General features: G+C 38.6%; 1 protein-coding gene across 2 annotated transcripts in view; it reads left to right on the top strand.

Annotated features, from left to right (window-relative positions):
* Window positions 1-13,785, top strand: part of GRM1 (glutamate metabotropic receptor 1) — a gene marked incomplete at both ends in the record, with an annotated part of 180,613 nt that overhangs the window by 23,515 nt on the left and 143,313 nt on the right. The window lies entirely within an intron of this gene.

The following is a 13,785-nucleotide window of genomic DNA, read 5'->3' as shown; positions in this document are numbered from 1 at the left end:
TCAAAACAGTAGATTTTGGCCTTTACTTTGCATGCTTTCCAACAGCATATAAATAGTCAAGTTACTAACGTTGAAAATTGAGGTCTGCCTAAAGCGTCTCCTTCTCAATAATATGTTAATATGCATAACCATATGCTTTTCTGATTATATTAAAACCTGGACAGATGTATGTGATAAGATTGTAGTTCCTTTGAAAATACCATAGCAATGTGGGAGATGTTTTTAAGGATAAAACTAATCTTAGACACAAAATCTTGTACACATAAAATACAAAACCTAGCTGTTGTTATGAAGGAAGCAGACCACGGAAAAGTCTAACAGGTGTCTGAAAAATGTGTATGTTCATAGAAATTCTGCCCATGATTTTGAGGTTATTTGTTGCCAAAGGTTTTGCAGGAATGAGCTTGCTCACAGTTGTGCCAGTAATTCCTGTCATCAGGCTGACATTTCAAGAGCAGACTTTTGCATTTGTACTCACCCTCCCAGATGCACCAAAACCACAAGCACTCCCTCCTTTTGTGGGGCTGCAGTGACAGTGGAAGAGAGGCCATCGTATTAGCAGAATGAAGTCAGGGCCAGACAGTCCCTGGCAGGCATGTTTCTCTCTCTGTCCATATGGGAGACTTACAGCTTTGAACGAATTGCTCATGGAAGTTGTACATATTGCATACTTGAGGGAGCTTCTTATGGCCTTATTCCTTTGGGTAAGCATCCTGGAGGGGTTGGAGCTGAATTCTTAAAGGAAATATGCTGGAATCTGTGAGAACAGTTTGTGAATGGTTTTATTTATCACTAGCAGTCTTCTATCTGCCTTTCCCCACTGATATTTTGTCTGCAATCAGGAAGTCTTGAGCTGAATCCTGATGGCATCAAAGGAAATGAGCAGTGGCTAATTTCAATATTACCTTCTGAGGCTCTAAGCAGTTTCAAAGGAGATGGAGAAAAATTTGCATCCAAACATATTTTAAATAAAAGCACTGTTCACTACTTATTGAATACACAGATGGTGAAAAATATAGTATCATTTTAGAACAGAGAAATCCTGCTGATAATAAAGCAGCTAAATACTTTCTGCACTGTGCATATAAATGGGATTTGCCTGGTCTCTGAGCATCTCTGCTGTCATGCAGTGCCGACTCACAGGTGCCCTCAACTTCCCTGCTCCAAGCAGCTGTGGGTTTGTTTCTGTATACAACCACATAATTTACAGATATTTACAGAAATATCACTTGTTTAATCTGATCCAATCATAGGGTCTAATAGGAGAGGGCTCTTCAATAGCCTCTAAGGCAAATCTTATTAACTTAAAGGTGCCCTGTAGGATGACTGCATCATGATCAACTTCTCAAATATACAAGTTCATGCAAATCATACAAAGTATTCAGCTGCCTTAAAAATAGTACTAAGAAAGAAAACACTGAGAATTAATAAAAGGGACATATCAGTGACATCCAAAGTGATATGTGACTGGTATATCTCTTAGTTATGTCTTAAGAAGAATTGCTAGTTTTTTTCAACAGAAGTACGGAAAGTGTCCAGGTTTTCTATGTTCTCTTAGTCAAATCGTGGTGCCCCACTAACATTCATCAACTCTAACTTAAATATCTTGCTCACTATGGAGAAGAGATTACGTGGGACTTGTACAAAGGTCTACCAGGTCTTAAGTGTCAGAAATGCTTTGTTGGAGAGTGAAAGAGTTTATATGAGACCTCAGTGGTATGCAGAATTTGCAGTGATCTCTACACTGCTGATTTTTTTTTCTCTAAGAAGACCCATTCTTCCTCCCCAGCTATTTAAGATTTTATGAACCTTTTATGAGCTCACTGTAATAAATGGCATTACTGTTTTAGTTTTTGGTTGTTGGTGGTTTTTTTTTTTTGTTTTTTTTGTTTTTTTTTTTTTAATACTTGGCCAATTTAAAATCTATGCTTAGTATCAATTTTACGTCTGAAGCTTGATGACAATGCAGAAAAGAAAAAAAAATCAACATTTCCGCCCATCTTAAAAAAAAAAAATATTAAATTGTCCAGTACAATTAGAAACTGAAATTTTGTTTATTTTTGGATACCACTTGTGTTTTGATATGAGCACCAATTCAGTTGATTGTATTTGGATTAGATACAAGAAGCAGATGATATCTAGCCTGAAAACATTTTACATGTCTGAAAGATTCAGTATCTTTTCACTGTATGTTGCTAACATCTTGTCACAGAACATTATGTTACTTCCCACCAGAGGAACATTAGTGATGCTAGGTTATACAATGCCAATATGGAATTTCAGTGTCTCATGCTTTTGGATCATACTCCCATGATATCCAGTCAGGACTTTAGGGACTGATTTTCTAATATGTCCAGTTTTAGAAATATATCGGTTGAACTGCTGTACTCCCTTTGTCAAAAGTAGATCTTGCTGCTGGAGTGAAATACATGGAGTATTTTAGCGCACAGATCAGATCTACCACACTCACTGTCACAAGACCAAGAGGGACCCACATACTCATGTATTGATTCAGTCAAGGCAGAAACATAGAACACCCTGAAAAGCCCCATAGCTCCCCTTGATGGAGACCCTCATCAAAAACCCTGACAGATGCCCTGTCTCACAACACTGGAGCTGGCTGAGGCATCCCCTGTAACATTCTCACCAAGAACATCATATCTGCACATCTGCAGATGGATTTTTCCTCGCTCCCACAGCTGTGAGATTGGAGCCAGCCATGTCGATGGCCACCCTTTTGCTGCTGTCAGGGCCGAAAGTCTTGTTTCTATGCTGCCAGCAAAGCACTTCCCAAATTTGCCCTGCTGTCTGCCACCTCACAGCCTGCTTTGACAGCGGTTAATGACAGTATTCCTGGAGAGCTTGTGCACAGCAAACTGTATAAGCAAAGCTGCCTTGCCCTCAATATTTGGATGCACTTGATATATGCACAGCCCTGGCCTTTCTCCTCCTTTTTCCCACCTGCCACCTGGGGTCACCCACCTTCCTGTGACTCCTTCTCCCCTGCTTTCCCTCTCTACCTGAGTTCCCATGTCAATAAAGGGGACATGGTGTGGCAAAGGTGCTGCCCTGCCAGCAGCCACCCACTGGGTGTTCAGCAGAGGGCTGTTCCCTTTCCTTGGCACATCTTTCCAGGAGCGTTCATTTGAGGTCTGAGCAGCTGAAGCCACACTGGGGTGATGTGCTTGGATTCACATTGTTTTGTGCTGGGAACAGGAGGTTGCTTGGGACCTTCTAGACGACTGTGAAACTTGTGAACACCCAGATGTCATTCCTTAGGAGCTGCCTGTAAGCCAAAGGGCTGTGGGAGTGGAGAAAATAAAACTGCAATATCTGGGGGAAAAAAAAAAAATCCTTTTGCCTTTCTCTGTGAATTGTCTGGTTTCTTAACCCAGCAAAGGGTTCTTCTTTCCCCTCTCCAACAAGCTGTTTTACAGGTCTGCATAGCAGTGTTGCATGGATCTCCCCAAGGACACATGATACCTACAGGTGCTGCAGGGAGCCTCTTGCCCCTGAGGCTGCCCTCATTCGGTCCAGAGAGAACTGGGAGCGGATCTGGGCACACTCCCAGGTGTGGGCACTGGAGGTTTCGGGCTGTAGAAGCGTTGTTGCTGGGTGCAGCCTAGCAAAGCCATATGTACACAGGACTGCTGCCCTTCTTGGCCAGAATGCAACGTGCTGGCCAAGAGAGCTGGCTGCTCCCAGCTGCTGAGGCCAGATAATGGCTGCTATCTCTTTTGTGAAATAGCTTTGTGGTAGTTGTAACAGTTTAGTTATTTTGGGGCTTGGCTAACTTGTTATCTGTGCTCAGTCCCAAATTATACATCTGTAGCTTAATGACAATTCAGAGGAGAGAAGACGAACTGTTCATTTTGCTCTTAATTCACAAGCAGTGTTCTTAAGTGCTCTACAGTATCTCATGTTTTCAGGCTTATCACTTTGTCCTACTTGCATTTAGACAGGTGTTTTGGTTTTTTTTTCTATCTCACAAGTCTGCCCTTCTAAAGTTCACTCTTTTATATTACCTCTGTGGGAGCTACAAAAATTAAACTAATAATTTGTTCTTTGCTTGTGGTAATCCAGCTTTTACATTCATTTCCTGTACTAGCTCTGCCTGGATTCTCAGCATTAACTCACCTTTTAATCTGCAGATACTACAGTAGACTGTGAGGAAAGGTATTTCAAATGTTTCACCAATCAGCAGCAGATATGCCTTTTAATATTGTGTAATTCAAACATTTATATTGTGTTAATCCTTGAGGTTATGAACTCAATTGGAAATGCTGGCATGAATATCTCACCTCAACTTTATCATTGGGGAACTGTTCAAAACTGGGATTTGATTTTTTTTTTTTAAATTTATTTCTGTCAGTCTCAAATCCTACAAACACTTGTGCTCGGTGTTTAACGTCTCTACTCTAAGTCTTTTAAAGCATTACTGTGAATATTCAAGTCAGGATCTGTGACGGTGTTTGCAGAACTGGGACTTCAGCTTAGGGTTGATTAGAAATATTTTCACTAAATGCTTTTTGGACGGGGGGTATTACTGGAAAAAATATTTATAAAGTTACATATTTTTGAAAATATTGATTCTGCAAAAATGAAACACTTCTGCTTAGTTGTCTGGGGTTTTTTTTGCTTATGCATTCCAGTCCTCTTTTCCTAGGCCTTGTTCTTTAATTGTTAAAAATGTCTTTTATTTTTTTCCTTATCTCTAGCTTTTATACTGAGCATCTAAACCTTTCTGGCTTTCATTCTTGTATCAGTCCAAGATACAGAATTGTTTAATATGTTATTCTGTGTTTCTTCCATTGTGCCAATATAATTGATTAGAGATGATTGGCTGTAATAGTCAAAATCAAAAGTAGGCTGTGAGTGTAGACAATTTAGATAATATTAGGAAATTGTATTTATTTTCATCAAATTCTTTAATGGACATGTAAGGCAAAGCAGCCAGTGTCTTTCTTAAACATGTTTAAATTAAAACACAACTCTATCTAAAATAATATGATTTTCTTCTGAATAATAAGATTACAATAACCAGGGATTTGATAAAGCATGCATCAAAAAGCCTATCTAACTCCTCATTTGCAAGAAAACCAGAAGCTTATTCCATTTAAATGAAATGTTTCTCTGATGATGGCTAAGCTATGATTAGGTATACTTTTTAGACAGAAGACTAGGGTTTATTACTTAGATATTATTCCAAACCTGATATAATTCACATCTAGAGTTGTGGTCCACAGAAACAGAAAGTTTTGGTGTCTAAAAATCATAGATAAGCCAAAATTGCCCTAAAGGCCATGAACATTTAGCTCTGGAATTATAGTTCAGGTCAGTAGCTTTTTGGATATTTGTTTCGATTATGTGTTTCAGTAGACAGTAATGAATAAAATTTAATAGTTCATTTGGCCCTCTTAAAATTTAATAAGCATCTGATAGTGTAACCACTGAAATTAAGGACTCCAGTGGGAACAGTTCCAAGCACTAACTTCTCCTTAATAAGATGAGTAGAAAATACACTTCAAAAAGTAATTTTATTTCTAACATACTTTCCAGATACCTCCTAAAATCATTGATAATGTAGGTTATTGGGAAGAGTTCATGGTCTTGCTGACTTTTAATGGAGTATCTTATGATGTTTGGCCTTCTAAGTCTCAGCCTAGAAAAACGTATGATTTGTGAGTATCAGGTTGGATAGGTTCACAACAATAAAAATAACTATGTTTAATTCTCAAAATTGTGGGGAAAGGTTAGAAACTGTGATCTCTCTGTGCCCTCAAGATAAGCAGTAAAAATATGTTTTAAAATTTCCATTAATTCAATTATGTTCAAACCTTCATCCATAGTAGGGTATGTGTGTGTGATTTTTGCTCAAAGTTGGCATCAGTATTTTAAATCTGGTGCTTGAAATGTGAGCTAAACTAAATGTGTAAATGACAAACTGTGAGCAGAACTGACCATGGACTTCATTCCTTCTTTTTTAAATGTTGCTCATATTAAAAAAAAAAAAAAAAAAAAGTGATTATTTTTCTATGTTGATGTCCCTTTTGGGTGTACTTTCTATAGCTATTTTTGTAAATGATTTTACTGACTATAATAGTCACAGCAAGATTTGGAAAAAAAATAGATATTATTCATAGGAGAGTGTTGGAACTTAATTCTTAGGTTTACTTTCTCCAGTCTCATCAAGGAACAGAAAACATCTGTGACCCATTGTTCAACCAATGCTAATCAGCAGAACTAACCAACAGTTCATGTTAAGCAACACTAAATTATTTTTAATACATTTTGAAGAAAACTGGAAGCCAGTAACTGATAAATCATGAACAGAAAAATGAAGTTCCACAAGTAAATTTGTTACAAGTACTGTATATCAGTCAGGGTTGACCTGAAGTACTTCCATTAGAATATAAATAAGCCTCTAAAGCTCCTTGTTAGACACAAAATAAATAAGCACTGGGTATAGCCTTTGAATACATTTAGGAAAAAATATTGGCATAAGACCACATTTTGGCATTTCTCTTATTAGGGAAGTGCAATTTAACAAAAATACCTTCATTACTTCAGGACTGATTCCACCTGTGCTTGTATTTCTGACAAGAATATCAATTAGTTTCTCAATATGATGCACCTGCCTTACTCAGGATGAAGGCTTAAATGTAACCACTTTATCCAGTAGCAGAGTTTTACTTAATTTGGGTTTTCTTTACTGAGATAATACATCACCATGGTAAACTGTAATCTAGCATTTACTAAAATAATGCAAATTTTCTTATCTGAAATAGTCTCACATCTCTGAGAAGCTGGATTATGTTAGGAATACTGAATTGATTTACTTGTAACAATCACCTAACTCCATGCTTTTATCTTCTGTTTTAATTTTCTCCCTTGTACTTGGCTTTACTTGACTTTAGAAAATGAAAAGACTGGTCTGGTCCCAACAGCTCACTTTTTGTATTTCTAGAAGGAATTTAATTTCTGAAGAAAATAAGCTGTAAGCACAGATGGCAGAGATCGGTAGTGTAGCAAAGATTATTCATTTAACTCATCCTTCTGACTTTGTCAGGCTAAAGTACATTTGCTTTGAAATCTGTGGTGAACCCAGGAACATTTGTGAAGATACTTTGAAAGAATACAGAGCATGTACACTGCTATTTCAGTTTCGAATAATGAGTTGTCTTCTCAATAATTAAAAGACAGCAAGGCCTCCATTCAATACAAAATCTCTTTAGCTCTGTCAAAGAAAAATAACCAAGGAAATGTAAGGGAAATGCTGATTCCCACAGTGCCATGAGTTGCTCTGTGAGGCAAGCTGGTGGTGATAAGAGGGTCTGTGGTACTTATGGGTGAGAGTAGGTTATAAGCAGCTGTAGAACTGAGAAGCTGTGTGCCTGGACCTGATCTGAGCAGCAGGGAGCTGTGGGCAATCCAGCTGGTCTCCAGGAGAGGAATACCTGTAGTGGGTGCCTGTGATGTTCGACCTGTATTAAACCGTCCTTGGGGGTCAATGTCAGAAAGATTTGTTTCTCTCTTCTTTAATATCATTGTACTTGGGGAAATTAAAATAGCAACTTCAGCATTCTTTGTAAAAAAGCTTATTTTTTTTTCTTTGTTTATCTGCAAACTACTTACAACAAAATCAGAGGTAGAGTTTTCCTTTTAAACTTTGCAGTTAGACTAGGATTTTAGGTCTAGCAAAGTGTTTTCTTTTGCTATTTTCTCCACTGTTTTGGCCTGGCTGATATCAAAACTGGAGTCCCCGTCCATGCAGCATTTTTCTTTTTTTAAAGTGGCCAGTCCTTTAGGGTTTGTGAAGTGCTCAGACAGCTTAACTTACTTGCTTTGAAGCTGTCCCTTAAAAACACCTGGGGTGAAATGTATTCAGTGAAGAAAGAAAAGAGTGTTGAGAAAGCTAGCTGAGCTCTGAAAAGAAACTGTGATAAATGGCTTTAGCTGTCAAAGTCAACATTAAGTGAAGAGAGTTCATAGAAAAAGGAAACACAAATTCTATTTGGAATAACTGAAAACTGGTGAAAAGCAACCCCTCCTGACATCACTGTGATTTTAGCCTTGAAAAAGATGTTCTCGGGAAACATGGAAGTCATAGAATCATAGGTTCTCTAAATGTCTGGTCTTTGCTGTTTGCATTGTGGCAGAGGAGGGATGTTGTCAGTTCAGCGGTCCTGGAAGGCTTGTGTTGATGATGCTGCTTTCTGTCAGTATAGTATTTATGTTTGGGATATATCAAAATAACACACATGGGATGGATCCATTTCTACAACTTTTAGTTTTTTGCCAGTCTGCTACATTCAGGGAAGAAATGTAGACTTTGGCTTTTATTTTTAACTCTCCCAAACAAAGGAGTGAACAAATGGATGTAAGTGGTCAAATCATTACAGTTTAGAAAGTGACTGCTTGTCATCTGAGACTCATTAGCTGACTATGTATGTGTTTCCAATCTGTTACTAACATACTAGTTTAAATTTGATAGTTAAACTTTTTAATTTTAGCTTGCGATGGACTAAGAGTATGCACATGATTATTTAATATGGTTCAATTGATAAGAAATACATTAAAATGAGATAAATCAGTCATTAACTGACTCTATTCAAAGATGCCCTTGTGGCACAGGGAAACATAAGATGTTATAGGAAGGAAAACTGGCACTCTTTTTTGCCTTAAAAAAAAAAAAATAAATAAAAATTTTCCCCCTCACCAGTCTAAAACCTTCCAGTCTCCCCAGACTTGTATTCCACATCTGTATAGTTACTGCCATATTTAATATTACTACTAGTTTTTAAAAATCAGTTATTGTAACATCAGGAAGTAACTTCATAACCAGATCATGTCCTTGTCCTACTCTTCTCAAATAATCTGCCTCTGCAGTAGAGAAGCTTTTGAGTAGTTACTCCTTGCTGTTATGTCACACAATGCTCTTCTCTTATTTTCTCTCTGCTGAAAAGCAGTTAATTAGCTGAGGAAAAGAGGTGTTTTATAGTGAATCAATACTAAACACAAACAAATTTCATACCTCCAGCAATGTACCTACAATCTTGGGAGAGATGAACAAATCATGATGTTGAGAGAGGAAAGGACAGGGACCTTCCTGTGATATGACTTACCTCTCTAGTACTTTGCAGTGAAGCTAGATTTTGTGGTTATCTTGCCTGTGCACTTCCTTCACTATGTGTTTGCAGGGTATATGTTTTTTTTTGTTTTCACCTTTCATCTCAATTGTGGTTACTACTGCTGTTTAGAGGAACACATGCAGCAAATGAGCCCCTAATGGCAAGAAATAAGTGACCACACCTGAAGGTATTGCTCATGACCCACACAGGTGCAGTATCTTTTTCCTCCCTGCCTTTTTTAATTTAAATCCATTGGAGCGTTATTCCAGGCACTGTCCCCTACTGTGGGTTTTTGTAGGTGTGTCCCTAAAGTGGTCTCTAAAGAAGTAGTTGATATTTCCTATTGAGACAGAAAGCAGAGTGAGAGAACAGATTTGGTCTTCCTCTTCAGAATTCTGGTTTTCTTTCTCTTTAAGTGTGTGTGGCGTTGTGGTTTTGTGCTTTTATTTATTTATTTTATCAGGTGCTAGCCTGTATTTCGAGGGGATGCTTTCTGGAGCACAAACAGGAACAGTTCCTATTTGCTTATACTGCCCCAGAAATAAGTTATAAGCTCCCTGAAAACAGCACTTGCTGTCATGTGGCTTGGGAAGACGCACACAAGCACTCTGTGCATCCCTCAAGAAGACAATCTCCAGGATTCTCATAAGCTTGTAATTGCTGAGGCTACATTTCCACTCAGTTTCATAAATGAAAAAGAAATGGTTCTCTTGACAAAGGGAATAGGGGTAAATTTGCCAAATAGCTATAATAAAAAGAAGAATATAAACCTTTTAGATGGAGCTCATGGGTTTTGCTCCCCATACTGCTCAAGTGTTAATACAAGCAAATGGTATTACTGTGACAAGAAAGTAATACTTACTGTCTCATAGGAGCAATTTATGAGGCTAAATTTTTGGTACTTCCTTCTTTTTGTCTGTTTTCTGTTGATCAAGATAATATCTTTGATTTTTTTTTACTACAGTCTCTTAATGTTTTTGTTAAGATATTTATATTGTGGAATTCCATGAATGAGAATAATTCCCACTACGTGTAGCTCTCACTAGCATCTTCCGGTATGTGGGTCCTTCTCAGGAATGACCTTATACAGTGGTGAAGCAAAGCTCTCTTTGGCACTGAGAGAAGTGTCATGAAAATCCTCTTAATAAAATTGTAGCCATGATAGGGTTAGAATTTACCTTTGCACTGCTGTACAGGGTCTGCTTAAAGCATACAAGGAAAATATTCGGTTCTTTGAACAGGGTACAAGTTGAACAGAGCTGAAAAAAAAGAAAGAAAAAATCATTAAACATGAGCAAGATATTGTGGGTCTCAAAGTATATTGGTGACTCATCCAGTGTTGGGTGAAAGTCAGAAGCAAATTAGTTGTTTGTAGCTTCACAATAATAAATACTTGGCTTTTCACAGCTGATTCTGGTAACACAGCTGATTCTGGTAACAAAAAGCAGTGGAATATAGGATTGAATCTTTCCTTCAATGCCTGTTTCAAAGGAAAAGTAGCCCTCAGTGCATGGCTGTGTTTTAACTCTTCACTGACTACTGTCTTGCGCAGATTTCTGCCATTACACATTTCTCCTCCCAGCTGTTGCATGTGTATGTATTGAAACAGATGTGTGCAGCAAGCTGGTACAGATAGATATGTTCTTGGCTGTTGTACAGAATTAATTAGTGTTTTCTGTTCTATACATACTCTTACATAATGCTTACCCTGCCAGTTGAATGCATTGAACAGTGTATCTAACATCTCACACGCATTCGTTTTCTTCCTGATTTTTCCCGTGGATGGGGGAGATGTGGAGCATGCTGTCTTGCCTTGGGAGCACAGCAAACAGACAAGGAGAGGACCTCTCAGGTCACCACATCTCATCTCTGGCTGGTGCAGACATTTGTGTTACATAATGCCTCTGTGAGCTGAGCCAGCGCCACTCCAACATCAGATTTCTTTTTGTGCTGCTGTTGGAAGCCTGTTCTGCTACTTCTTTCAAATAAGGGTTAGAAAACTTTCATTTTTAGCCTCAAATTGTTTCTGCCTTGTTTTCTTTGCCTCTTTGATCTTGTGTCAGTGTTGTTCTTGATCTTAATTAGGTTTTCTCCTTCTGGGCTGTTTATCACCCTTACTGGATATATATCAACAGTCTTACTCCCTCTTAGCCTATATATTTGTAGGTTGTTGTGCTGTCAGTACAGATGTCACTTTGTTTGAGGTAATTGTTATTTCACCAAAATTAAAGCTTGGAAAAATAATTCCAAGTGGATTTAAGTTTTCATTTCTTGAAATCATTAGCTTGAATTACACAGCATATTTTATGCAGTACTGAATGTATGAGAAAATCCTATCTCACCTTAATACGTAGGTAGGAAACCTAGTGTATTTATTTTCTAATATGCATTGCCTAAACAGCTAAGAAAATTCAGCATAGTCTCCTGGCTCCCCTTAGATAAGACTTTTAGACTAATCCTACTGATTTCAAGTGAGTCTGTGTTGGATAAAGTTCCAAGTGAAGTTGAGAAACTAATTTCCTTCCAAAGCACAATGTGCTTGATAATGGCAAGTCAGCAATGAGGCCATCTTGCTTCAGGCTGGGACCTCAGACAAGTCATAAAAACAGTACAGATGAAACTGCCTAGACCCACGTCCTTGATGACTGCAGGTTATGGCCTATAAACATATGGAAATGTTTCTACCCGTGTCCTTCTTGGCATATTGGATATTAGGAAAAATTTATTCAAGGAAAGGGTTGTGAAAGACTGGAGCAGGCTGCCCAGGGAAGTGGTTTAGTCCCTGGAAGTGTTTAAAAGATGTATCGATGAAGTGCTTAGGGACATGGTTTAGTGCTAGAGTTAGGTTATGGGTGGACTTGAATGTTCTTAAGGGTCTCTTCTAACCAAAGTGATTCTATGATTCTACAGGAGAAGCCCTATATGAGGCCACACCATTTACTCAAATACAGGGTCCTGGGATGGGGCTGCAGGGCTGAGCCCACACAGGAGCTGCTTAGTGCTGCGTTCCCATAGGGCTCAGCTCTTTCTCCCTTCCCCCCTCCCTGCAGCCATGCAGGGCTGTGGCATCACTCCCACTCTGCAGTGTGTCTGGCTCGCAGACAGAAAAGCAGACTGACCTGCTTGCTGTCTCTGGCATCAAGTCACAGTCTGGAAAAGAGGCCATTCTTCTGTGCTGCAAATTTGTGAGAAACTAGAGCAATTCAGTGCAAAAGGCTGGGAAACTTGAGTTTTAACACTAGACCTGTCAGGTTTGCCTGCATGCTAGCATGACTATGACTGTTGTAGTGTGTCCAATCTGCAGCAAATGATACACATTTCCAGAAAAAATGCATTTATTTCTACTGGATTTATAAATTAAAGAATGCCTGAACTTTCCCTTGCTGAGTTTTCTCTCTGGTGGCTACAACTTTTGAGTTGTTGTGATTTTTTTTTTTTTTTAAGAAGTTAGGCTGATTAAGAAGTCTTCCTCTTCGCAATTTTCTATTTCAAACTGTTGCTGCAAAGGGGGAAGGTGGACCTCTTTGGTCACCCACTGGTTGAAAAGGTCTGGGTCTAGAAGTGATCAGCATATATCTGATGTTATTCCCTCAATAAATTAAGCAAGCATCATGGATATGGGTAACATAAAATTAATGCTTCTCTTTTTCAACTATTTCTTGTTACTGTTAATAGATGGGTTTTTTTGTAATCCATCTGCTTCTCTTGTGTGATTGATGTTCATCATAAATGCTGTGCTCATGGCAGGCATAAAATATTCAGAGAAAACCTGAGATATCACCTGTCTCCGTAGCTGAAGGCACTTTGAGTTTTGTAAAGCTGTTGATTAGGCTTCGTAAATCGTATGAATGGGAAAGTGAAGAGAATTTGAGAATGAGCTTTGATGTTGTCTAGAACACAATGTTCAGATATTTCTATATTAGAAAGAGTTATTTCTGAAGGTCTTACAGATAGAAAGTCTCCTATTCCAAGAGAAACATCATGCCTAAATTTTAACTGTCATGAACACTGGTCAGTCAAATTATTGCAAGTGGCTTTCCAAATACTACCAGATCAGTGTGTGTTAAATTTACATCCAACTTTGTCACCATTTACTGCAGGGTAACAATAAACCATGGCAGATGCTCTCTGTTAACCCTCCACACTCCCCAGTAAGGGAAGGTAATAGGAGGAAAAGGGAGAGAGACTTGCAAGTTGAAAATGTTAAAAATGCTTTACTAATGCTACTAATGAATAGAGAAAATAATACGAAATATACAAAACCAATATTGAATATCCTGGGGTAGCACAGTGTTTTCACCCTCCCGTGGTGGGTGGAGGTGGTGTGGCTCCAGCAGCTGCTGGGCAGGCACCCAGAAGTCCTGAGTGGGATTATGCAACAAACTGGAACTGGATTCAGGGATGCAGGGTCTGGAGCCAGGCCTCAGATTGCAGGGATGACAGGCAGGGTCCTCTTCAGATGCCAGCCGTGGTCAAAGACAGTGAGACTGTTGTGATCTCCTACTTTTATAGGGTGTATGAATTGTATGGGATGGAATACTCGGTCAATTTTAGTCACCTGTTCTGTTCGCCCCTCCTTGCAATACATCCCTCTCACTTACGGACGTGCAAAATTTATCAGTAACCTTGACTGCCATAGCAAGAAGTCTAAACC

The sequence above is a fragment of the Nesoenas mayeri genome (assembly GCF_963082525.1).
Source record: "Nesoenas mayeri genome assembly, chromosome: 3".
In the NCBI taxonomy this organism is placed as follows: domain Eukaryota; kingdom Metazoa; phylum Chordata; class Aves; order Columbiformes; family Columbidae; genus Nesoenas; species Nesoenas mayeri.
This window is presented reverse-complemented; position numbering and strand designations above follow the sequence as displayed.